Consider the following 25,533-nt stretch of genomic DNA (forward strand, 5'->3'; position numbering starts at 1 on the left):
ATGATTTCAGCTGCTTTCAAATTATTCCCCCCCCACTAGAAGCAAGTGAATGAGGACTGAACAAATGAATTCAGAGTGACTGATTTGCGGCTTTAATTACATGTGGTGTGGTGTAATGACCGTCTTGGGCTGTGACAGCAGGTGGCTGGTATTCTCACTGCTCACCTGCTGCTCATGCCTCTCCCCAGGAAACTCCATTTTGTTTATTCCCTGAGCTGAATCATTCCAGAAATCTGGCTGGGAAGGGAGCTGTAGCCAGAGGAGCAGGAGGAGCTGAGGACTGAGCAGAGCTGAGGCACGGCAGCTGAGCGGGGTCTCTCGAGAACCTCACACACTGGAGGAGAAGCTTGGTGGAGCTGCAGCCTCAGGTGTGGGCCAGGAATGCTGCGAGGAAGCTGAGGAGCAGCATCATGGATTTCAGCAAGACACGAGAGCTGCCCCTGGATCTGCACCCACCTCATCTCCAGAGGTATTTGGATATAGAGTGAAGTCTTCACCCAACAAACGTTAACAGAGCTGCTCTGACTTGTGGGGAAAGGGGGTTTACTCGTGCTGGTTTTAATGCAGCAGTGGGAAAAGGAGTGCCCAGCTTCACTCTGGAGCTGGCCATCACTGCCCAGGTGTATCTCTAATGTCTGTCAGGGGCCCTGGCTGGTGCTCAGCCCTACAGCCCAGAAAGAGTTTTCCTGAGCTACGTCTGGAAACTGATAAACGTGTTGGGATTTAGTCGTTAGTAAATACAGTAGGTCTTTTTGCTTTGGTATGTAAATATTTTTATTTAATGGGCAATAATATTGCATAGGGACTAGCAATGAATTTAAAAACCCAATCTCATAAAACAGTTTCACAGAAAAAGCCAACATAGATGTGTTAAGAGCATTTTTGTTTTGTTTTCTTTATTGCAAGCTTCTTCACATTTCTAAGACCTTGTCTGCAATGGGCTTTTAGTCTCTGCTTGCATTATAGCAGTGATGCAGACTGCTGGTGCAGATGTGCTGCCACCAAGTACACAATGGCTGGAGCAGCAAATACCCACTGCAAATGCAGAATAAGGAGGGAAGGGGAGAAAGGAGTGTGCATGGGGCCGGCTGTGAAGTGTAGAGTCCAGCAGTAGTTTCTGGTGATGTGTTGGTTTAATTTTGCTCAGGAGATGAGTAGGAGAGAAGGCAAACACCACCAGAAAGCATGGAGGTGCCAGGCAGGGGGTACAAGAAATGGTGCAGAGTCACCTGCCCTCCCACAGGCAGGGATATCAGGCACTGGCACACAGGGAAGTGTCTGAAATGAGGCTGCTGTGCCTCTGCTGAAGCAAAGAGGCACACAGGGCATGCCAGCCTCCCAAGTATTTACCCTGGGAGGTAAATATACCTCTGGCCAGGCTGTGAATTCTTCAGTTCAGCTGCAGCCAACACCCACTGAAGCCAAGAGCAGTCTGGCTCAAGTGAGAGGGATGTGATTTTGCCTTTCAGTTACCAAGTATTGCATCTAATTGAACCTGCAGGGGAGAAAGGCTGATCTTAAGCTGATAATTCCTTGTTTAGATGTGACTTAAAATAACTGGCTTTGGGGAGCAGCAGTGTCTCCACTGATCCCAATGCGAATTGTCATCCTGCCAACACTGGCAGCAGGTCCCAGAATTACCACTGCCAATGACAGCAAAGGCCCACTGTCCTGTGTTCCTCATCACCCGCTGAAGGACTGCCTGAAAATCAAGAGTAAGAGCTGCTCAGGGCCACTGAGTTTTTAACTCCCCACCTTGTCCCATTTGAGCAGAAGCTGTCAGCCACCTCCTGGTCATGCTAAGGGGCCTGGAATGCAGCTGGTGAGAGGTGATCACCAAACCTGTCATGTAGAGAGGCTGTTACCACAAGTAATGCTGACAAAATAGGATACACATGCACGATCTTCCCATTTTATATATATATCTGGCTTTCCGTGAATGACTTGGCAGTTCAGAGCATAACTAGCATGTACTGCCACATTTTGAAATCTAACTCATGATAGAAAAATAAAAGCAAGTAGGGGGAGGTGTCACTAAAAGCAAGTGATGAATCCTGGCACTGTCAGCATTCTGGATGATGTGAACACATTTCCATGCACTCAAGAGCCACAGATCTGTATCCTTGTTACTCATTATCACGTATCTAACCATAACTATGTTTTCTGTTACATGGCAGCAGAAGCATGCATGTTGTTTTTCAAGTATGAAAAGGCCTTATCCTTGTGGCTGGAATCCCACATGCTAATTTGCCAGCTGCCAGACTTTGATCCTGGTCTAGCACACCTGCTGGGAGATCAAGGGCTGTGTTCCATTTAGCGCAGCAAGCGCTGGGGACGATGGAGAGCAGGGCTTACGGCAGCTGAGCTGTGTGATGTTGTGAGTTACGTGCTGGCAACAGCCTGCTCCAGAAAAAGTTGTACTTGATGTCTACACCTCTTGCAGAAAGGGAAAAATCAGAACTTTCAGGGGACCCAAACATTTCATTCAACAGGAGGATTACCTGTGTTTTGGCCTGCCCAACCCCAGTGCCATTTTTGTTGAGCTCTTGCTGAAATACAATATCTTCTTGGAATACTCGTGGCAGTTCTCCTGCCTGCATTTCCAGCTGGCCACAGCTGGGCTGCCCTGCAGCTGGCACCACAAACATGACTTTTTTGGGATTTAGGTTAGCCAATCCCCTATATATAGCCATAGCATATTTGTATTTCCTAAACCAAGAACTGGGTTTTGTTGGCAGTAAGTGTCTCTTGAAAGCCTTACTTCAAGCTTCAATCTGAAACAAACAAACAAACACCCCCCCCAAAACCAAAACAAAACAAAAACCAACCAACCAACCAAACAAACAAAAAACAAAAAAAAACCCAAAACAACAACAAAAATACACGCACTACAGAAAAATTTTAAAAATGTTAATAGCAAATCTAAGATTCATCCTTCTGGATTTGAAGAGTCATTATTTCAGACTTTGTTTGCAGAAACACCAATGTCTTGTTTACTGGAATTTTTTTTAGGTAAAGATTAGTTTTTTCTTTTGTACTTGTCTCTGGTAAGTAAAACAGAGAAAACTGTGGGTTTTCCCAAGACTCATGTGAGGGCTAGAAGAGCTTTAGGATTGGTGTTTTCAGGAGCTTGGGAGATCATTTGATTCCTTAGAATTGAGAGTGGCTGTTTAATATTCCTGTAGGCAAAAGACATTACTAAATATAATATCAAACTATTAAATAAGGGTGATGGGGTGAAGGGTGATTTGTTCCACACTGCATGATTGTGTTTACAGCACAGTACCAATGAATTTCTAAGATCAAACTGCAAGCTGGATTTTTTCTCACTTAAAAAATAACTGCAGCTTTCATGGTGTAATGACTGTGATGTTGATTGTTACCTCCAGTGCTCGGTACCGAGGACAGGGTGGATGGAGTAATAAAGAAGTATAAAAGGCTTCATGAGTTAACGTTGCAAGCTGTTAAGTATACAAATAAAGATGAAACAGTTAGACGTCCTCTTTCCAGTTTTGTCCTTTGAGATAGTCAGAGGAAACTTAACATTGCTATAAAATCTATTATCCCTTGCATAAGTCAAATAAGGAAGTAGTAAGGGGAGTGGAAATCATTTTAAAGTAAGTTTCTTAATAAATACTAGTTAATGGTTTGTACCATGTTTTGTTTACCTCAGATAGAACAAAGCAAATAACACCCAATGGCAGTTCTTCTGGCTGATCCTAACCTGAAGGTATCCAGATTTCACACATTGATTTGTTATTCCACAATATACTTTCAGCAGCAACATTCATTATTCACCTCTACCTTTATATCACAGTAATTACAGTGTCAGCTGAGTAGTCTACTTGTCTATTGCAGACTAAATATCTTGAAAAAAAAGTGCTCTAATATAATCTGAGAATACTAGACAATAAACCAGCCCTATAGTTTGCAGACATTTCTAACACATCCAGATGCTACAAAACTATTGCTTTATTCTTTAAACATAAGAGATGAAATAGAATTTTAAGTGTATAATGATTCAATACTTATCAGGCCTGAGATTTTACATCCATACACCTTTGCAAGTAATTAACTAGACTTTTATCTAGGTCTCCAGAAAACATCATTCATTTCTGCTTGTTTACATAAGAAGCAATTATTGCCAAACCCTCCCCTGGTGAACAGCAATACCTTACTTCAATCAAAAACAATGCTGTTGCTGTGTTAACATCCTATCCTGGAAGAAAAGGGAGCTGACTCAGTGCATACAGTCGAGCCCTCAGAGCTGTCTTCCAGGAGCAAAACAGGTTATGTGAGATTATGACCTTGGTGAGCTGTGCTAATGACTATGATTTAGAATTCCAGGCTTTTGTCTCAAGTGGAGAATTAGATGAGACAAAATGCCTTTAAAACAACCCAAATTGCACTAAGCAAAGTGCAGATACAATTAAAAAAAATTTACAGTGAGTAACTGGGTGACCTCCAGCTAAAGTATGCTCAGTTTTTCCCAAGCTAGTGTGTGTGGGAACTTCCTGTACTAAACCCACAGAATGCGTGTTTGCAGGAGGTCCCTTGAATACCTGTGCTGTGGTGGTGCTGGCTGACAGCACAGGAGCACAATGCTCCTGGTCCACACCCACTATGGAGAATACTGGCCCAGGCTCTGGGCAAAGACCAGCCCCAAGCGTGTTTTGTGAGTGGTTTGTAATGTATGAGGATAAATTCATGTTCATTGTCTTCCAGCCAAAGGTAACAGCTGTTTAGATTGGGGTTAGAACTTCTCGGCATGGGCTGTCTCCAGAAAGGTCCAGCACCAGTATTCAGGAGCAAATGCTGCTTGTGCTCAAGCTGGACCACTGTTCAGAATAAGAGACCTCTTTGAATTGTGGTGTTCTCCTGTGAATGGAGCAGGGTTTTGGTCTCCTAAGCGAAACATTTAGCAGATATCCCTTAAAAAACATCCACAGCACATACAAAGCATTTGTTGTTTCCAATTTTTATGCATTTGCATATATTCTACTTTCATTTCTTAGAAATGTTCATGTCTTTGAAATATCAGAGGAGTACAGAATGCAGTATCTTGAGGAACACACATATGTTCCATTAGCTAAGAAATGAACATTTTGCAGTGATGCAGATCATGGTCTGTGTGTTGTTAAGCAAGCATGGTTGTAGTCTTCCTCACGCTTAAACTGTCTCCCTTAATCTTAATCCTTCTAATCCTTAGACCTTTCCCGTGTTAGGTGAGGATGAATGCTCCATGTGCTCCCAGCTATCACTGCCCTAGTTTCCCTAAACCCAGACCACCCTATACCTGAACTCAGTGTTGTATCACTTTAATCATCAAAGAGATCACATTGTCTTCACTTAATTTATGCCTTCATAGATTTACTTCAGAATAATGCCAGGGTGTAGGAGGATTATAAAATCATACTTTCATTATTGCACCTTCAGCTCTGAAATCCTGAATGAGACCTTAGTCCTAAATCCTCCTGTCTTTATCCTATGCATATTCTCTTTTGATTTCCTGTGTGTTTTCTGACTGTACTTGTTACTGCTAGTTCTCAGTTCTGTATGTTTCTAATGCTTTCTAATATGTGTTTAATATGTTTTCATGGTATAGAATGGCATGTTAGTGTATATAAGTATATTAGTATTTAATTTAGATTTTTTTTAATTAATGATCTCTTTCAAGTATTTCTAGTATATTGAATTTTGCAAGTACTATTATTGAATTACTGAATTTGGTGATTACTTTATTTAACATAGAATTATTTTCTTAGGCATATAGAACCTATCTGCTAGGGAAGTCCTGTTTCATGTTTTGTTGTTTCTGATAACTGATTTTGAATCACTAAGAATTGCTATGAAGCAAAGGAGTATGTCCATTGGCCAAAATTTAAATGAGCCTCATTTTATCATTGCTGAGGAGTGATTTGGAGAGTGAGGGTTCCTTTTAGCAGTAGGTTGTGTGGACTGTCTGGTGCAATCAGTAAGGAACACTGTAAATGTAAAATTGAGCAGATCTGACATTCAGCTCAGCATTTCTCAGAAGAACCCATGGACGTGTAAGCCCCTGAATAATCCATTTTTACAAACGTACAAATGTCATAAGTGAGGCTTTAAGGAAATAGTTCACTTTTTTCCTCCACTCTGCTTGGCACGTGTCTGCTACTCCACTCCTGCGTAGCTGCAGTGTCTCCAAGGTGCTCTGCAGAAGGGTGATGGGCAAAAGGCACCACACAGGCCGAGCCCCAAAGCATTGCCTGGCAGGGGCCAAGCAGGAGACAGCCTGGCACTGATCAGCTCAGCCTGCAAAATCAGGCACCCTTGCTGCAGCCCTGATTTTTTTAAGAATTCCCTCGTTAAACTTACTGAAATTGGGATGGCTTTGCCTTCCTTTCCATATCTCTGCCAGAAGAAAGTTGTTCACTTCTTTATAAAACACACTGAAAGCCATTCTTTTGAAGTTTGACAATTTTATGGAAGCATTGCTGTATTGCACAATGAACTTAAGTTTTGCCAACTAAATTTCACGTGACTGATTTGTTATCCCAAAGTGAAATCAGATGCAACTATTAGGATGCGAGCAACCCCAAATTCAAAATCAGTTTTATGTATGAATCATAATGCAGTTTGAATAGTCATTCCCGGAGCGTACTGACTAACAGCACCTTAGAGTCTGTGAGTCACAAAACGCTGGTTTTTACACAACAGACCTGGGACTTATTGCAATATCTTTTTTTTTAAAGTGTATACTCTAGTTTTGGCTTTTACACAACCCAGCTGTGAGGGGAAGTTCCACCCTGAATGTGGTTTGCACAGAAGACAGGATAAGTGGAGAATGTTCTCCCAGAACTTGTCTTGGCTACATTTGGGCACCCACCTAAGCCATGGCATTTCTCAAGCTGCCAAAGATGTGGTAGTTTACCTTAATTTTCTCAAATAATCCCAAACATCCCACCTGCACAAGGACCCAAATTTAAGCTTCTGTTTTGGAAACCCTTGGCCACATTTGTTTTCTGGTTGAAACCTTAGACAGCAAAGTAGTTTTGTGTTATGAAAACATTGTAGAGTAGTTGACTGAACAAAGCCCATTGAATAAAAGCAAACTATTGAAAGCCTTTGCAGCCTTCACCTGGTAGACCAGGAAAGCTCTTGGATTGTTTTGGCCACTCACTGTGGTGTTACAGAGTTTATAATGTGCCATCTCTATTTGTAAGAGTACTTGTTTCCCATGTTCATTTATTCAGAATTGCAGAAGAAAGCAGATCTGTCCTGAGGAGAGGCTTTTCTCCATCCTTCTCAAATACCAGGTGTATACAGGGTAATCCAGACAAACCTGGTGAGTCTCACCAGGGTGGTCTAAAAAACAAAAAGGCTCTGTGCCAGAGCGTTTGAATGAAGAAACACTCTCAAACCTGTGCTGCACCAAGCTGGGAGGGGTGGTGCTGGGCTGCAGCATGTCCAGTGCATCCATGCCCACGGAGCAACATCTGGGCACACAGCAAGTTGTGGTGGAGCCCAGTCTGGGCAGCTGCTGGGGTGTGGTGTGGAAGGCTCAGGCATGGACTTAGGCCTGGGCTTGGATGTTTTTATGGTCTATTTGATGATTAAATTGTATTGTGAGATTCTCAGGACACCATTGTCTTTGGAGCCCATAGGGATGAATGCTTTTCTGCAGGTTTGAGCCATCACTTGATGATTTGATTCCTCTCGGCTGCCTTTGACACCTCAGCTCCACTGTAAGGTTTCACTGGCCTAGAAAATGACATGCAGCTTTTGAGCAAGCAAGTTCAGGAGCAGAAATAAATTCTATTTTTAATCCTTCCCCTGATTTTCCATGGGTGACGCAGTTTCTCATGGCATGGCAGTTCCAGGGTGCGGCAGCATTGCTGAGTGTGCCTTGCAGCTTGTTTTACAGATCTAACCCGTTTACATGCTTTCCCCTAATTAGAAATTTCAGGTTTGCAGGGTTATCCTACTATTAATACCTGAATGACACTCTAATTTATCACAGTGGGCTGGCAACGGAGCTGTAGGATGAGAAAATACAAGGTAGGAATTTAAAGAAGTACTTTAAGCATTAACAAAGCTGAGCCTGTGTCAAGTGGTGATAAATTTTCCAATATACCCTTGATCACCTTATTATTAGTGTCATCAATCTCTCTGTGAAAAATGGCTCTGGGCATGCCCATATGACCAAGTGTTCTACTAAATAATTAATCACTGGGGCATGTTGCCAGAGTTTGCTGCTTTCCAATTTAATCTTAGCAACTTACTCATTTGTTTCTTTATTTGGAAACAAAAAGCTCCACTGATAAAAATGAGTCAAATGTACTGATATGTACATGAGGACTATTTAGCATTGAAACCTCATGTTGCTTGGTCTAGAAATGTTTTTCCATCTTTTAAAGCAACACCCCAAAATTAACAGCTGTGAGAATGATCACTTCAAGAACACAAGCTGTTTCTGCTGCCAGAACCTGCATCCCAGCTGGCTCTCCCTGCCCTTTCAGTAGTAGCTCAGCCCTCTCTATGCTTAAAAGGGCATTCAAATGCCACACTAACAGGACATCTTTAGAAATAAATTATTACAACATTAGTTTGAGTATTTAATTAAAAATGATGATGGATATGAATCCCTTTGTTAAACAGGCTATTGTTTGTAACTAAAGCAAAATAAGTTCTAAGCCAATTGTTTAAATATGTTATCTTTAGTTACAATTAATTTAATTTAGACTAACACTGTATTAACTTGTAGCATTCAATTATTTAATGAGTCATGAAAAAAGTTTTGTAATTTTAGAGTAATTCATTTTTCACAAGTTTGAAGGCATAGACTAAAATACATTCTATTGAGACCATGAGCTTTGTCCCACTCAAGCCCTTCTTTAATGGTTTCTGTTATTTCATGTAAGAAGTCAGTTTGATCTAAGTATAAACCTATGTACCTCCCTTTAGTCCTTAATTTTGTGTCCCGCCAAGGATTTTTAGTTAAAAGCTCCACATCTGTTATATCTGTGACATTGTTGGGTTTTCCCCCTCTAGCTTCTTCTCAAGAGTCAGTGGGCAGCAACCGGTTCATGAAAGATTAATGCCAACCTTCTACGCATATTTACCCATTCACAGACTCTCCTCTTTCAGTGTGGCTTGTGGTTTTGTTTTTATTAATTCCCTCTGGATATTAGCTAGAATTGGCCAAATATAACATTGGCTTGCTATTCTCTTTCCTGATGAGTCAGTTGACTGTACCCCCAAATCAGTATTTTCATAAGATCACTTGCAATCTTCCCTGCTATTTACCACTTGCTATTCATTCTCTGTTGCCGAGCCAAATATATGGCAGCATTTTTTGCTCCTTGACTGCATGCCTGAAACTTTTTAAAAGGGAAAGTGAGAATAATTAATGAGCTGCTCCTTCTGGAAATGAAAAAGAACCAAGCCAAACAAGAATTTGTAAATATATGATTGTGGTTTGGAACAGCCATGCGTGTTTTCCCAGATACTCCTTCCCTGCCTGAATGATCTAGGGTGATACAACTTCTTCTTTCCTGCCTTTAATTGTGCTGTTGTGCCTTTTAAATGAAAATATAAAGAAGCTACTATTTCAATTTCCTATCATATTGCATGACTTGTGTAGGAAAAGCCACTGTCCCCCGCAGTCACTAGTGTAGTGCCTTGTGCAGGTTAAATTTCCAATTATAAACATACCTTATCCCTCATTTTTTTGGTGATTCTTATGTGTACTATCTATCCCCACATTCTTTTGTTTCCCATGGGAACTCAGCATAGACTCGTGCAAGGAAAGTGCTAAAATAACACATGAGACCAGCATCTTCCAAAGCCCTGCTCTGTAAAATCTACATTTATGCAAAAGGTGTGGTAATATCTCTGACAGCATGAAAAGCTTTACTTCTGCTGTATGTAAACATCGGGAATCTATGAAAAAAGAACCTCAAGAAAATACTGCATTCATGTAGGAATCTTTAAATCAGCATGTTGTTGTTTGTGTATATATGTGTAATTTCTTAAGCCTTAGGTGTCTGTAAAGTTGAAGTTGCTTTATCACTGTAGGTTGCAGTTGATGTTTCTCATCTGATGCTGAGCTGAATTAGGAGCCATCAACTCTTCATCTACGCTGAGGACTGTTAGGAGCCAGTAGCCAATAGCTGTGTCTGTCTGGAATAAATATAGCCAGTTACACAGTTAATGTTTAGATTTCAAATGAAAAGTTCAGGCAAACTTAAATTAATGCACCTTCTGTAATAAAGGTGAGGCTGAAGTACAAAGTTTACAACAAATCTATTTGAAGATAAAAGTTTCTTTGAAATCTCCTTCTCATAAAACTTGATCGTATCAGATCTAGCAGTTTAACAAGATAACATTTAATTTCAAGTTATGGATTCCAAGCATTTCTCAAAGTGAGGCTTTTGCCAAGGTGTTTTATGGCTCAGTTGCTGGTGATAACCTAGAAATAAATAGGAACAGAGGGTTCAGCATGAGATCTGATGCTGAGCAGATGAGCTCTGTGCTGTCCAGTGGTTTATCTCCCATTTTCCTTTACACCAAATCACTTTTGTAGTTTTATCCTGAACCTTCCTTGCCTTGAAAGAAATGTGAAAGATGGTGTAACACAAATCTGGGACTTTTCCCTGTGCTAATGTTCACAACATATTTATTAACTTTACTCTGTCTCTACCAACATTTGTAAATTTTTTGGCAGACAAAGCCTGAATTCCCTTCTGTTGCACAAATGTCTGCACTTTCCATCTTTGAAAACCGAGTTTTTTCTCCTTCCATGTCTGCTTATCCTTTTTCACTTTTTTCCAGTCAGTGTGCAACTGTTTTAAGTTTGTCTCCACACTGCTACCCATAATTCAGGTAGCATCCCTTTTGCTCAAGCAGCTCATGACCTTTATAGCTCAGATAATTCCTGTGGATAATGTTTTCCTGCATTTAGAACAGTCAGCAGCCATCTCCTGTGTTCCAGTTCTAAACAGCTGGAAGTGTTTTTTCCAGTAACTGAGGTGACTGACTTAGTTGGTCTTTGTATTAGAAGTATATATCCTGTTAATCTGATTTTAGCAAGAGTGAACACATTCTCTGCCACTCAAGTAACTCTGCAGATGACTGGAGATGCAAACTGCACCTCTGCCTCTGAAGCGTGGTGTCTGTGAGGGGAAGAGGAACGGCTGCAGGTGGGACACAGCCATGGGCGGCGGCAGCTGCAGTTTATAAACGGCTCAGAGTAACCCAGTGCTGCTGGTCCATAGGTACCTCGGTGTCCAGGCTCATGCCCGCAGCTCTGCAATCCTGCTCTCCCTTGCCATGTGCTGTGCCCTCAGATCCCTTGGCTGCCGTGCCAGGGGCTTGACCTGCGCCAGCTGAGCCAAACAAACCTACCCTTGTGACAATGGTGCTGTCACCACCGCAGAGGCCACCCCGGCACCGGCAGTAACTAAAGCTTCCCTCTGGGCTTTGAAACCTTCTTCTCATTCGTTGTTTTTATTTCGCTTCTCTTTGGCAGGTGTTCATTTGTTTTGTTTCAGTATCGTATCGCACCGGTTAAATGAAAACCTTTAATTCTGAAGGAACATTTGCAGGGCCTGGATGAGTCAATATTGACAAAAGATCCTCAGGAATTGTTAAAGAGGAATCCGGTCTTGAGCAGCACTGACCAAAACCTTTCCAGGCGACGCCAGCTCTGGTAAGGGTGGGTGCGAAGTGAGCGATCTCCGTTCGCCCTGCCAGCAGAGATGCGGGCCAGGAACCCCTGCAGCAGCTGCCACGGGTGACACGCTCCTGTAAACCCTAACACCCGGCCAAGCCCCTACGGCGGCCTCAGGCCCTGCAGCGGGCCTGGCTCTCACAGCGACCCGCGCCGGGCGGCTGCGGGGCACGCTCATCCCGCTGCCGCGCTCACTCGCTCTGACCGGGAGACTCGGTAAAAAGCATTCTTTAACGCGCAGCGCCCGCCCGCGCGGTACCGGGGCCGCGGGAACGCCCGCAGGCCAGTGCCGCCCGGGGCCGTGAGGAGGCTCCGCGACGGAGGCACCGGCACCGGCCGGGTCAGCGCCAGGCGCGGAGGCGGCGCGGCCGGGGGCGCGGAGGGACGCGCTGTGGGCGCGGCCCCGCCCCTCGCCGCCGATTGGCCCCCGGCGCCGGCCCCGCCCCCCGGCGCCGGTGACCTGTAGTAACCCCGTTCCGCGGGAGCCCGGCCCCGCGCGCCACCCGGCGCGGGCCAACCAGGAGGCGCCGTGGCGCATACGGAATGAGCGCGCGCGGCGGCGGGCGGCCCGGCCGCGGGTGAGCGCGGGCGCGCACTCGGGCGGTGCGCGGAGCGGGCGGTGCCGCCGCGGCGTCCCCGGGCCGGGGCCGGTGAGTGAGTGAGCGAGTGAGTGCGGGGCCGCGGGCCGGGGCGGGCTGCGGGGCCCCGCGCCGCCGGGAGCGTGCCCGCCCGACCGACCGTGCGGTGCCGCGGGGCCCCGCCGGGCCTCCCGCCCCCTCCCGCGCTCCGGGGGCGAGCGGCGGCGGCCATCCGGGCCGCGGGGGTGCTGAAGCAGTCCGGCGGGGCTGCCACGGGCCCGGCTGCCGGCGGCCGCGCACCGGGGCCGCCCCCGCGGGAGCGGCGCTCCGGATAATTAGCGAGATAATAGTCGGTAACAGGCGCGTTTTCTCCTTCTGCTCTGCTTTGTGTTGGGTTCCGGCGTCCGAGGGGGTGGCGGGAGCGCGGCGCGGGGCAGGTGCCCGGTGCCGCGGGGCGGTGACGCGCCGAGTGCCGGGTCCCCGCTGCGGGACCCACCGCGCCCCCGCGGTCTCGGCGTGCGCGGCTGATGCGAAAGCGGCGGGGCCGGAGGAGGAGCGGGCCGGGATTTCCAGTCTCGTTTCAGGATTGCTGATCTGTTTTCCAGGGGGTTGATGCAGGATTTGATGCTGAGGTGCGTTCCCTTCCGGGACTCGGAGCACCTTTCACTCTTAGGGAGAGCAGCAAGCCTTAAAGTACTGCTACAGATAGTTTCATAAATAACATGAAGTTCGGTGTTTGGGACTCATACAGAATCCCTGGGAAATGAGAAAACAATAACCTCCAGAAAAATTAGGGCAGTAGGAGAATAAAAACATTCGTAAGGTAGTTTACGACCACTACGTTTTCTTTTTTTACTTTAGAGGAAACAAGCCCTCCCCCCCAGCAATTAATTATTATGTAGAACAGCTGGTATGTAATCTTTTGCAGTAAGTACTGCATTTTGTTGTGGAGTATCAGATTCTGTACTTCAGCACTTTTTTTGGCCTGTGAAATAGGTTTGATAAGACCAGATGTGAAAGTCTTGTATTTGAGTAACCTCAGTTTTTAAGTGTTGTTATCAGTACAGAATTAATGAAAAAGTGTAATACTAATGATAAAAGATTTTGCTTACTTTAAAAGTCTGTTAAGAGTAAGGGCGGTCATTTTTACTCAAAATACAAAAAATTGAGTTCACGTGAGGTTTTTTTTTTTTTTGTCTTGTTATTGGTTTTGTCTTATTTTTTGTTTTAAGCATCATGTAAAGAAAAAGCGTAAAATGAAACCGAAAGCCTCAATGTGATTTTTGACTGGTTACATTTTATTCTTTATACAGTCTTTCTCCTGAGTGCATTGCTATCTCCTGCAAAAATTCACTGTGGCTTATGACTTTTATATTTAGACCTGGGTCTAAAAAGCAGAAGCATGAATATATGTGTTATCAGGTCTTAACTATAACCAAAGAGGAAGGTAGTCATCTGAGTGCATTCATAAGGCTTTATGTTCTTCTCATACTGTTTGTTCTGTGTGTTTTGAAAAGTTAAGGAAAGACGTTTTTAAGTGTGGCAATTCCTCCTTGACCTGTAGAGTTATGCCTCAGGAATCTCTGAAACTAAGCACTGTGACTTACAGACCTATTTTTCTTTGTAGTTGTTCAGCGTGTTTGTTATTGTAGGTCCCTAGAAACCAAAAGTAGGTTCACGTTTAACATTTGTATGTTCAGTGTTGATGGCTGGCTGACAAACTTGAGTCAGTCTGATGGAGCTGCTGATCTGTGTGGTGAAAAATTTTGAAACTCATGATGAAGTCAGTCTGTGGTATGGATCTGGTCCCTCTTGGCTGGTCAGGAAAGCAGGAGGCTTGCTCATGGATACAGAATCCCTCGGAGGGGTACAAACTTACTGACTTAATTCTACAGTAGTCTATTTGACCTACAATAAGCTGGCTCTTGCTCCTGAATGTTTGTGCTATCTTCAAGTGTCCTATTCCACTCAAGTAAGGCTGAAGGTAGTAAATTTCAGCCTCAATTTTATTCTTTATATTTCAAAGAACTGGGATGTTTTGAGAGAGCGCTGGCTTACAGCTGTGGACAATGGGTAGACACTCCGTATCTGTGCGCCTGAGTGCTGTGGGGCTTTGCCAAAAGTCTTATTAATGGCCTTAAAAAAGGTGTGAGGACTGTGGTGTGTAGAATCTGGTTCCACTTTTCAGAAGTGTTTGTGGGTGGTTCCCATCTTCCCTGCTCCATTTCTCTTGCTTGGAGGATCCTGAGTATGCAAGAACACTGATCAGGGCCTGTTGGGCTGACAATGCTGGCGTGAGTAACTTCTCATTTATGACACTTCCAGAACCATAATGCCTGTAAGAAATAACTTCTCAAATCACAAGATGTGGTTTAACCAGAAACCTCGGAAAATCAGAACAGTTTTTATTGGAAAACTGAATCTCTGAAGAACTAGGGGAATTGTCTTCATGTCTGACTTAAAGCGTGGTGTGCTTTTGCTGAACTGGTGAGCATTTAAGCCATTGATTTCCCCAGCCCTCATTCAGTGCTGATTGTAGGGCTTTTATTCTTCCTTTCTGTAGACCAGTGAATGGTTTGAGCCATTGAGTCATACTAAAGACCCAATTTTTTTCAATGGATTGTCAAGACTTCTGGAACAAACATCTCACATGGCTCAGGACAAAATTCAAAAGAACTATGGATAAAGCATTCTTGTTAAAGGAGATCCAGCTATGGATTAAATTTCCAGAAAGTAGCAGGAAGAACTGGGTCCTGAATTGTTCAGCGGTCTATGTTTTCTTTTAAAATACTTGTTCCAGTGGAAGAGTAACTAAACCTGTCCTGACAGCCAACTGCTACTTACTGCCATGGTGGCAAATCCAAAAAATAATGCAGTCTGATGCTGCAGTGTTATTGGACCTTAAAAACTAGTTCAGGTGGCCTGAATTCCTCTGAAGCCCCTTTTCTCAGTCGATGGAGAATTCTAGGTGGTTCTGAAAAGCAATTCAGAGAATTTACATAAGACACTGAGTGGGGAGCTGTCTGAAAGCCAGCTAATAAGAAATAGGAGGCAGAAGGATTTATGTGGAATTTAGGCCATCTGAATATGGCCCTAAGAGGCGACTTAGTACTACTAAGTAAGGTGTATTAGCACTAAGAAGACTTGGCTTCAATTTCTATCCGTTTTCATCAGCTGCCGATTACTAAGCAAATTTACCATTTAAGCAGCTCCTTAGGGGTGGGGGCTTCCTGGCTCTCTCCCTGTCAGGAGTGACCCCCTGCGCCAGGACAGCCTGTTCTGGGGGACAGCTCAGCTAAGAAGGCTCTGAGGGTCATGGTGGCCAGCGAGCTGCCCTGTATCAGCAGGAGCACAGCCAGTAGGTCAAGTGAGGCAATTATCCCGTTCCATTTGGCACTCGTTAGTCCGCGTCCAGAATGCGGCATCCAGTTGTGTTCCCCTCCCTGGGACAAAGGAAATGTCGATAGACTGGAGTGAGTGCAGTGGACAGCTGCCAAGATTGGCTTGAGTTGTGAGCTTTTGCTTTGTGAGGAGAAGTAGAGGAACTGGACCTGTTACTGAGCCTGGAGAAGAAAAGGCTTGGGGGGCTCTTCCAGCACCTGTGTGAAGATTTTGAAGAGAGTGAAGCCAGGTTCTTCACAGTGGTGCATGGTGGGAAGACAGGAGACAGCAGGTGTGAATTGAAGTCACAGAGGTCTGTTTGTAAAGCATTTTTCTCCCTGAGGTGTGTCAAGTGGTGGGACTTGGTAGCCCAGAGAACTCATGCAGACTCCTGTGGAAGTTTTCAAAATCCAGCTGGATAAAGCCCTTAGAAAGCAGATGTGATTTCACAGCTGATTCTGCTTTGAGCTTGAGCCTGAGTCCCCCTGATGTTGTTTTCCACGTGAATTATCCCATGGCTCTATCTAGTTTCTGCCACCAGAGCAGTTGCAGTGGAAGGCTGTAAGCCAGCTTTTATTTAGGGCTGTGTGTGGTCTGGCAGTGCAGGTTTACACATCAGACTTGGAGCAGTATAGCAAGCACTCAAGCCAGTCCTAGGGAGCTCTCAAACGGCAGGAATTTATTTAATTATGCAGTTAGAGTTGGAAGAACCTGCTCTTCATCCTGAGGGCCCGGTCTACATCAGGGCTTCCCATGTAGTAAAGCCTGAAGGGCTCTCAAAAGATTCAGTACTCAGCTTCAAGATACAGTTTGGGATCCAATGGTTTTGAGTCTGTTGAAGGCAATCATGTGGACAAGGCCGTATCCTAAACACGCCTCCCGAATGGCTATTCTGAAATACAGGGTTTGTGCTCAAATCTTTTTCTGTATTACCTTCTGAATCCATAAGAGAAAAGTTGTTCACAATTCAAAATGGTTTGAATCAACTCAGTTCAAAACTTGCAAGAGTCTTTTACTGATCCTTGGGACAGAATCCTCACTCTCAGGTCCTCTCCTTCCTTAAGTGAGCCTGCAGCTCATGGGAAGGCAAAATGCTGGTTTAAGGTGTCTGTAATCCCAGAGGAGGAGGCGGCAATTTGTTACCACCTGTGCGTTGGGAAGTCCTCTTTCCCTCAGTGCTCACAAGCCTTGTTAATTACAAAAATGTGCTAGTTAATTACGATATCTGAAATGGGACAAGCTGGCTTCTCAGTCCAATGACTTTCCTGAAAAGCAGGGAAGATAAGATTATTGAAGTTACTGGCTTATGGATTTTCACTGTTGACAGCGAAAACAGCAAGAACAAACTGCAAACCTTCTCCCATTGCACTATAAAAGTGGAAATTTTGTGCTTTGCTTTTTAGAGCTGTGCAAATATACTTACCTTGAATGCTTGTATCTATTAGATGAAACCAGTATGAGATCTGGAAGGGGAAAACAGATAATGAAGATTAGAAGTGACTTGCTGAAGCAGTGGAATGGCACTAGTGCAGTACTGCCACGTTCAGTTCCCGATCTGTTTGCTGTGTTACATTCCTGTCAGTAGAACATTCTCTCCTGAGATAACTTCATAAGGGTACTGCGAACTGAAAACTCTGTAAAAACAATTTTTCTGCATCTTTTGAGGCATGACTTCTGCCTTTGCCTCACTGCTTTCCAGGACAGGGTATGGAACATTCCTCATTTTGTTCAGGGTGGCTGCTCAGACATGTGAGAAATCTTGGCCATCCGCAGGAAGGTTTTGCATGGGCGCTGTGCTTGAGCAATTAGTACGGTGTCATACATCAATGTGTATGGTGACATAAAGTCTGTTGGATCAAATATACAGAAAAATTTCTACGAACCCAAGTTTTAAGACAGTATGAGAAGATAGTCTGTGAAACAGTGGAGTGTGGTCTGCAGTCAGTTCACTAAACCATTATTGAAATCAGTGTTTATGAGTTCATTCTGTGAGAACTTCTGAAAAACTGGAAAGTGGAGCATCTGTGGTTAACTTTTAGAATATAGATGAGTTGGTAATTTGTGTTTGGTAAAGAGTTATCTACAGTTGGTTTTAAGTATATGGGTATGGAGAAAGGCAGAAGGAAACAGAAGAAGCAAGAGGTGATGGCTTGCAGAAGGATTTAAGTGATTATTTAGAGAAACATTTGCTCTTTTGTGTCTGCAGATTCTGTCAGGATTTTTGTTTCTGAGTGCTGAAGAGAGGTAAAGGCAACAGGCACACAGGGGAGACAGCTGTCCCAGGGAGGGAGCTTGTGATCTGTGTGGCAAACTGCCTTTGGTCTGTTCAGCAGTAAGTCCACAAATGACTTGTAAAGCCCTGGTAACAGAACTTGCCAGGCATTTACATCTGCAGTTTAATTGTCCTGATGAAGTATTGCTGCACTGTATTGTTCTAGAGAAACTGAGAATAGAGAAGTGCTTTTCCTAATGGATAACTTTGAGATGCATTGAAAACATTTTCCAATTCTGCAGCGCTGTAGATTTTATTTTTTCACCTTTTTTGAGGGGGAAGATGCTTATGGAGATGCTTACCTGCTTTACTTACAGTCTGCACAGAAGGCTTAACCTGGTATCATCCAGTACTTTCAAGAACAAGGTACAAATCCACCTCCCAGCAGGTGTAGCAGGGCTGTGCGCTCATGTGTGAATGTCTAGGTCACTAAGCCAAGGCTGTTAGCTGGTGTTGGAAGGTGGGGTGAGGGTTTTTGATCAGGAAAACTAGGTAAAACAGACAAATAAAAAATTTAAATCTGTAATTTAATAATAAAATCAGTTATAGTTAAGAAAAAAACAAGTCTTCTGCCCAGATCCTGTGTTACACAAATGCAGTTTTGGCCAGGTCCAGCTTGTGAAAGGACTAACACATCTGCTACCCTGACTTGTTTTCTTCTGCATCTGTAAATGTGTATACATCTAAGATAAGATATTTTAAGAGTACAGTGGTTGAAACTACATATATTTTAATTACATCATTAGCTTAATTTTTCATGATTCTTTGGAGGGTTTTTTTAAAGCCAGATACATTTCCCTTGACGTTTGAAATGTTAGCGGTTCAGGAAACAGGTGAAATATTTATATTCTTATCCTAGAAATACTTAATAGTCTGTTTGGGACTTCCAGCTTGTCAAATTGTATTAATCTAATGCTGTCTAATCTAATGTCTGTATAAGACAGACAAAACAATTTTGCCTGAGAATATTCACAAAACTCCTACAAATGCTGTTGATACTGTGGCACTTTTCTTTTTGAAAAAGGTCAATGTTCTTGAAACTTAGCAGTGAAGGCTCTACCCAGCCACGTACCTCAATTTTGGTCATGTTTACGTAATCAGAGTCTAAGGGTGTGTTTGATTTCCCTGAAGAGAAAAACAGGATTCTCTTCTACCCAAACCTCCCTCTACCTACGCAGTATTTGTGTACTGATTCTGAACTGCAGACTTGAGTGATCTCCTGGGAGGATGTAGTTACTTCCTCACCTTCATCCCATTCTGAACATATCTGTGGGCACTAGATATTGTCCTCTGATTGTCACCATCTGTGTTTGTAAGCTTTATTTTTAAGGGTGACACGTAAGGGCTTGGAGCTGAGAACCACACTTGTGTAACGCTCCTTCTCAGAGAATAAAATGGCTTCTAATTTAATGAGACCTTGTTCCGTGTTTGCGTCGAGTTATGCAATTGTTGAGCATGTTCATGACTGATCCTGCCTCGCTTTGCTTACAAAAAGAGGAGTAATAAAAAGAGAGAAAAGGATATTTATTCCAATGTGTGATGGAGGAGAGAGGTTATTCTGATATTCTGTTACTTCTGAAGCTGGAAAACAGAATAATGACTCAAATGAGCAGGGTAGACTTCTTTATGCCATGTTTAAATAAATTGTAGTGCTGGATTTTGAACAAAAGAGTAATTTTTCCCCAAGTAATATAGATATAAAACCTAGATCAAGTAGCTCTTCAGGAAAACACTGAATTTGAAGTATTTTCTTTTTCCTTGGCTGTTTCTTTCTTTTGTAATACCGTATTCCCCACTGTCCCTAGAACTTTAGGGCAGCCAAGAGAAATAAAAAACATACAAAGCAGTTTGCAGAGAAATGGCCTACTTGTCTTTCTGTAGCACACCCTTTTATGTGACTTCTCATCAGTCACCCCACAACTTGTTGAGTGCAAAGTGTGCTGTCTATCCATAAATCCATGAAGGAGTGAGGCTGAACCATTGACAGCCAAAATCTGCTCTGGTAGTCTTCCCCAGATTTCATCAAATGCTTGATTGGTCAATGGTTTTTCCATGGTTTCCAGGCTTTCCAGTTCCTTTTGACAATTTGGTGTTTATGGCCTTATGCTTGTATCTATAGGAAATATTTGTTGAAGTCCCATTTCTACTGATTGTGTGTGCAGCACTTCTGGTGTCTTATAAATTGGTTTGGTTTAGTTGGAGTTTTTTGAAATCTGGAGTTAAGTAAGTGAAGTAACTTTTTAGCATTAGGTCCTGAAGAATGCTAGGAGGGAGGCAGATTCTGGCCAGGACAATTGCTGGACAATAGTTGTATTTGGACATATACCCCAGATCTTAAGCAAAGTATTTCTGTTAAACCAGCTTAAGAGTCAAGCTCAATCATCTGTAAACCTGGGTGTTTAGGATGTGGGGTTTCACAGACACCACTGTAAGCAATCTAAGAAACAGATGACTGGTTTTGAGAACAGATTTATAACCTGTGGCAGAGGTAAAGTTACCACAAGTGAAAATTACATATACCCAGAACTTAGAGCAAATTTCATTTCTCTCTTTGTATTTGTGCTCAAGAAAAGTTCCACAGATTATTTTCTGCATTTGTGTTGCTGCTGGAGTGAAGCAGTGATTTTGAGATGTCTTGCTTAGTCCTTACAGAGAGGTTCAGTCTATGAGCTCTGGAGCTCCCAATGAATCTTCTGCAAGTCTTGGCTTGAGGCAAGACTTGCTAGGGCTGTGATTTCTATAAATTGCATTCCTGTTGTTTTTCTGCCGTGTGGCTTGAGGGGGATCTCTTAATTGTTCCGAGAGTGAATGTTGGATAACACAACCTGAACTGTGCACATGGCTTGGGAGCAGTAGTCTCTCCTTAATAAGGTAGTGATCCTGTCTGAAGGACTTGTGACTTCCATTGCAGGCCAGAGGAGAGGGATTGTTCCTATTCTGGAGTTTGAGGCACTTCAGTGGAAAGTGTGGGGTGTGAGAAAAGTAGATATTCTTGTGGGAACTTCTTAATTACATTTATTTTGGTAGTAAATCACTGTAGATGACTGGACACGATGATGTTTTAAAAAAACCCAACAAATCAAACCTAGCAAACCCCCAAGTAACTGGAACCTGAGAATGTATTTATCCTTCAAAAGAGAAAGTGTATTGAAAGTGTCAGCAGCTTAGCCTTTCAAATTAAATGGTGAAACATCCCACTTTATCACTTTGATAGCTTAGATCATGCTGTGGATATCCTTCTTGCTTTGAAATGTATTGTAAAATTCCTCTTATATGTATTATTCATCTGGCTGACATTTTTCTTTTGAGAAATTTGTCTAAAGACTTGGAATTTTCACACCTTTTCTTGTGAAGTCTATATCTTCATTTTGTTCTCTCAGATTTGTTTTGTTACCCAAGTTTCCATCTGCTTCTTGTTCTTCTGGTGTAAGGTTATCAGGTCCCTCTGATTTGAACTGAGCTGTGCAGTTGTTTTGGTGTTAATCAATGGGTAGGCACTTACGATTAAGCCATTGCATTGTGAAACCTGTTAGAGACTTGTAGGCTTGGCTAATCTTCTTTTTTAAGGGAAGGGGAACACAATCCCGAGATGAAAGGGCTGTCTGGACAAGGGCCACCAGGAGTGAAGTCAGCAAGACTGAGCAGTAAGTGGGGAAGGGTGATTCTGGCAGGGGGGTTCATGGTCACCAACCCATTGACCACCTGTAAAACTGACCTCTGACTCCAGTGCAGAGAGGAGCTGTGCATGTGGACTATTAGCAGGAGTAATGAGAGATAACTATTAAATAGGGCTTTGAGTACTAGCTAGTGAGAAAGCTGTGTAATTTGTAACTATGAAACACTGATACCCTTGGTAAAATGTGTAACTAGTGTAAAGTTTTGCTGACTTTGTGGGGTTACACCTAGATCCCTACTTTGTGCAAACTAGAATGATGTAATAAAATATCGCTTCCTGGTGTGTGAATTGACACTGCACGCCTGGTGATGAGCCAGCATCAGGGTCAACAGTTATCCCTAACAAAATCCCATCAAATAGAGAAGAAATGTTAAAGAAAGAAGACAAAGACAACATAAATATACAGGCTTACCAGATTTTTTGACCTGGCCACTTGGTATTCTTTGAAAAATGGATATAGGATAATGGGTAATATTTTTTACTGTGGCGTTACATGAACTCAAATTCATCTAAAAGTAAATAAGAACAATTTTCTGCATGTATGACTTCTGCTGGACAAAAAAATACCGAAGCACCTTTACAGTTAAAAATATGTGGTATTGTTTTGCTAGATTTGTTGTTGTTGTTCTGATCTAACAAATACATGATTAGGATACAGTACAAACCATATTGAATGTGTGGCAGCAGACCATCTATTTTTGTTCAGTTTAATAAGAAGCAAACAAGCCAGAGCTATTCATGCTTTAGAATTTCAGATTTCCCAGAAGTTGGAGAGCTGGTCTTAGGCTGTGCTTTGTAGTAGAAAACAGCACATGAAACCATGCTGGTGAGTCCCTTGGATTCGGATGGAAAGCAGAGTCTGCCTCCCAGTGGAAGTACTTACGACCATTGACTTAAAGGAGCGGAAAATGGCTGTAGGAATTTGGAGTGATAAACTGGCAGTGATAACTCACCTGTTACACCACTTCTTCAGTAGGCAAAGGTTACTGGTGAAGCTTCTGGCTTCTTTTTATGCAGACTTCTTTCATACTCTGTGCCGTGCTGTTGATATTCTTGTCTAAGTACTCTTTCGTGTTTAATTTGTATCTGTGGTTAAAAAATATAGAAGTATGCTGGGGAAATTAGTGGTTTAATCTCTCTCTAACAGTGAATGGGCAGATACCAAAGTTCCTCTGGGGCCTTCTCCAGTAGCAAGGTGCTTTACCCATTAGTTTCTTCTTTTCTCTGTCACAAACATGAAAACATTTAATTTAGTTTGGCACTAAATGCATTTCTTAAATGCTCTAATAACTGCTTGTGAAAAGGCATGGAAGCAATGTATTGACAGCACCGGGTAGAGTGCCTGAAACAAGTTAAGACACTTGTTTGCCACGAAGTGTCATGTGTGTAGTGGGAGGGGAAGGAGATGGAAGAGGGAGCAGCGCTGGATTGTGTTCTGGCATAGCTGTTATTTTGTAACATGATTTTAAGTAAGCATTTTAGCACGCTGCTTTCTTTTTGAGAAGTGCTTTCAGGTTTGCTGACAAAGTTGTCACTTCAGAGCTGTGTTTTATTGTTCTTATTAAGGAAGATGCATTTGTCAATCCATTGAATGTGCAAACTGTCTTGGATAAGTTCAAAAAAACCCTCTTTAGGGGAAATAATTTTTAAAAAGTTTTAAATAGAAAAAATCTAGGATGCAGAGTTGCAACAAGGTTTGCATTTTCAGTTGATTTTATTGGGTGTTCATGTTGTGGGTGAAGGTAGCTTTAGGATTGTTTATGTATTGTTCCTGGAGCTCATTAATGTTGAACTCACTTTGATTTAGTTTTATTTTTCACCTGGAACAAGGGTTTAAACTTAAGTTTGTAGCCTGTGCAGTCAGACTGGGCATTGGAGTCCTGTAGCTTTTTTGTGGGGGAAATAAATCTGTTTGTCTGCTTTGTGATGTCGCTTTAGCTTTCAGTTTCTCATAAATGTCCCTTTGTTTCGGTAGGAAGCAGAGGAGGGATGTACCGACCTGGGCCTCGCTGTCCTGCGGTGTGCAGTCATATTTCAGACAGTGGGGCTTGGGTGTACCTAAAAGAGGTTGGTGTCAAATAGAAGTTTTTAATACCCACTTACCATTACCAACTGGATATGCTAAGGATCTGTTTTAGAGAAAGCACTGTTCTGTGCCCTCGAGAAATGTCAGTTCCTTCTGTCTTGTTTAGTTCTGTGCTATCGTGTTTGTCTCCTTGTTGTCTGCCAACACTAGGTGTAGGTTTTTTTCCACTTGATATGAATGAACCTACTAAGAGGAAAAGGAATCTTTTCTAGGTAATATAACTTCTTTTTCTGTGTCAAACTTTAGTTAATACCGTAGAGAGTGTCTCTTTCAGGTAAAAGGACTTCTTTGGTTCACATAACTCCTACCTTTATAGTATCTTGGTGTTTAACAAGGACGTAATAATTTATTTATCCTAATAACATGCTTCCTTAAGGAAATAGGACTATCATTTTACAAACGTAGCACTGACACCTGAAGGGCATGAATTAAACCCCTTTGTATTTATAGGATGTGTATTAGCCTATACCCAAAGTTTAAAGGTATTTAAGCTTGTAGCACTCGAAACCCCCAAGGCTGAGCTGCTAAAAAAGTAAGTAGTGAGATCATTAGTAGGAGAGCAGCAGGTTAATCCGCAGTCCGCAGCTGTGGCCTGATCCCGCAGTGCGCTGTGACACCCGAGTCACAAGGCGTCCTGCCACCGCTGTGCTGAGCCCCCTTCCTGCAGAGCCCAAAGGGCTTTCACCCACAGCCCCCTTCCTGCAGAGCCCAAAGGGCTTTCACCCACAGCCCCCTTCCTGCAGAGCCCAAAGGGCTTTCACCCACAGCCCCCTTCCTGCAGAGCCCAAAGGGCTTTCACCCACAGCCCCCTTCCTGCAGAGCCCAAAGGGCTTTCACCCACAGCCCCCTTCCTCCAGAGCCCAAAGGGCTTTCACCCACAGCCCCCTTCCTCCAGAGCCCAAAGGGCTTTCACCCACAGCTCCCTTCTTCCACAGCCCAAAGGGCTTTGACCCACAGCTCCCTTCTTCCACAGCCCAAAGGGCTTTGACCCACAGCCCCCTTCTTCCACAGCCCAAAGGGCTTTCACCCACAGCCCCCTTCCTCCACAGCCCAAAGGGCTTTCACCCTCTCCTCCTCCGGCTTTGCATTGGCAGTAACTCAGTCAATTCATGGTTTACTCAGTTTGAGACAGCAGAAGAATAACATCTTTTGTAGTGCTGATTTTCTGTTGATTTAGGTGGTTGCAGTGACTCATGGTAGGCTCAAAACTGAGTACCGAAGTTGATACAAAGGAAAATCCACAGTTTTGCCCTGAGAAGGAGAGGGTTTAAAGTGGATCAACAAACTAATCTGACTCATTCCTAGCCACACGGGCACTCCTGTGCTGGTACAATGGAGGGCAAGAGTGGAATTACCTTTTGGAGATGAACAGTCTGTTTTTATTAGCAGCCCAGAGTTAAATCCGCTTGAGCCAAGCTGAAATCACACCCTCAGGCTGTGCACTTCACGAGCAACCTTTGCTGCCCCAGCGATCTGTTGAACTCCTGCCTCGGAAGCTGGTTTGTTCCAGGTCCTGATGCCGCTTCCCGATGGTCTGTGTGCCCTCCTGTGCTTTTCAGAACCACGCTCGTGCAGAGAAGTGCCCGAGTTTCCCTCGGGACTGGAGTTGAGTTGTAGATTTGCTTATGCTGAAGTGTGGAGTTGTGGAGGCAGGAGTGGGAATGCTGCGTTGGCTCTGGCCATCTGCCAGCGTTGTGTTTCCTGGCAGAGCAAGGGGAAGCATTTAAAAAGAGCCTTAGGACTCATCCAGGGTTGTGCTGGAGGTGGGTCACAGCTGGAAGCTACGCATGATCTGAACAAGGTAGCTCAGGATTACTCTACGTGTCC

The 25,533-nt window shown here is 43.5% G+C and overlaps 1 protein-coding gene across 7 annotated transcripts in view; it reads left to right on the forward strand.

Annotated features, from left to right (window-relative positions):
* Positions 1-241: 241 nt before the first annotated feature.
* The window catches only part of ACSL3 (acyl-CoA synthetase long chain family member 3), a 64,070-nt gene continuing 38,778 nt past the window's right edge, over positions 242-25,533 (forward strand). For 5 of the 7 annotated variants that reach the window (XR_005702337.2, XR_005702334.2, XR_005702336.2 and 2 more), the window contains exon 1: positions 12,299-12,363. The gene's annotated coding sequence lies outside the window, so the exon portion shown is untranslated. The other 2 variants (XM_040074063.2, XM_040074062.2) reach the window with 2 other exon arrangements.

Source organism: Hirundo rustica, chromosome 10 (assembly GCF_015227805.2).
Source record: "Hirundo rustica isolate bHirRus1 chromosome 10, bHirRus1.pri.v3, whole genome shotgun sequence".
NCBI lineage: Eukaryota > Metazoa > Chordata > Aves > Passeriformes > Hirundinidae > Hirundo > Hirundo rustica.